The sequence below is a fragment of the Nannospalax galili genome, unplaced genomic scaffold, assembly GCF_000622305.1.
Source record: "Nannospalax galili isolate Female #2095 unplaced genomic scaffold, S.galili_v1.0 C49076699, whole genome shotgun sequence".
NCBI lineage: Eukaryota > Metazoa > Chordata > Mammalia > Rodentia > Spalacidae > Nannospalax > Nannospalax galili.
This window is the reverse complement of record NW_008476946.1, coordinates 1-1,501: the sequence shown is the minus strand read 5'-3', so window position 1 is coordinate 1,501 and position 1,501 is coordinate 1. Positions and strand designations below refer to the sequence as shown.

General features: G+C 50.3%; 1 pseudogene; it reads left to right on the top strand.

The window, feature by feature from the left end:
- The first annotated feature begins 730 nt into the window (after window positions 1-730).
- Window positions 731-1,489, top strand: LOC103728428 (annotated as a pseudogene).
- The last annotated feature ends 12 nt before the right edge of the window (window positions 1,490-1,501 follow it).

The following is a 1,501-nucleotide window of genomic DNA, read 5'->3' as shown; positions in this document are numbered from 1 at the left end:
TTTTTTGTAAGAGGCAAAAGAACTACAAGTGCTGGAATAAAACAAAGTTCGAATATTGTTTAATCACCAGCTAAATCTAATAACTGGTATTTATGCTAAAAATTGACTGACAAACGAATAATGAAAATGTGGTGCATTTATTCAATGGAGTTCTACTCGGTGTTAAAGAAAAACATCATGAAATTTGCGGGTAAATGGATGGAACTAGACACTGTTATAGTAAGTGAAGCAACACAGACTCAGAAAAACAAGTGAGGCGAAGCGGCTGGAGATGCCTGACGTTTAGTTCTAGGAGCCAATTGCGACCCACTGGAGCAAGCAGGGGATCGCTTACACCTGAGAAGAACTACCGAGCACCACGTGCCAGAGGTCGACGTGCAGGTCACACGTAGGAGGACAACCTCACTGGTCAACCAAGAGTGTCATCTGTACCCACGACGTTCTCAGCAGCACCAAGTTCCTGGGGTGGATTTCCAGGGAAAACCGAGACAGGCATCCTGAGCTGAGACACCGAGAGGTGGAACCACCAAGGTAGCTGATTTCAGGAGAACGGCTGTAAAATGCTTTCTTCTGCAGAACCCATCCGTTATTTGTGAAGCTTCTGCCAAGCTCACATTGTCTTTGAGAGAACCTGCATCACACCTTTTTTATAGCCCTCCCCTAGATACTAAGGATCTTGAAATTTTACTGCTGATACCGGCTATTGTGAACCAGCACTCATGACTGTAAAAGTAGCAAGATGCTGCAGCACGTTGACTACAGATGGAGATTCAGGACGGCCGGGTCTCCATCGGCACCTTTAAGATATTTGACAAGCAAATGAATTTGATCCTCTGTGATGAGTTCAGGAAGATCAAGCCTAAGAGTGCAAAACAGCCAGAGCGGGAAGGAAAACGGGTTTGGGGACTGGTGTTGCCGCGTGGGGAACATTTGGGATCCGTGACTGTGGAGGGTCCACCACCTAAAGATACTGGAGTTGCTCGGGTGCCACTTGCTGGTGCTGCAGGAGGTCCTGGGGTTGGAGGAGTAGCTGGCAGGGGAGTACCAGCTGGTGTGCCTATTCCCCAGGCCCCTGATGGATTAGCAGGTCCTGTAGGAGGAGATGGAGAACTGTCCCAGCAGGTGATGACGCCACAGGGGAGAGGCGCTGCAGCAGCTGCTGATTGCTAGAGCCCCAGCCCTGGTGCCCACCAGGACCGGGATCCCCACCCCCACGCGCAGGCCGAGCAACCCACCTCCAGGAATTACGGCTCCCCCACCTGGTACGAGACCACCCGTGGGCCCACCAATTGGCCTTCCGCCTGATGGAGGAACACATATAGGCATGCCCCCTCCAGGAATGAGACCCCCCTCCACTAGGAACTAGAGGTCCACCTCCCCCAGGAATGCGTCCACCAAGACCCTAAGATATAATTGATAAATGTCCACCTTTCTTTACCCTGCAGTGCTTCTTGTAAAATTGTGTAGACTGTGAGCTTTTACCCCCTTTCTGCATTAATTA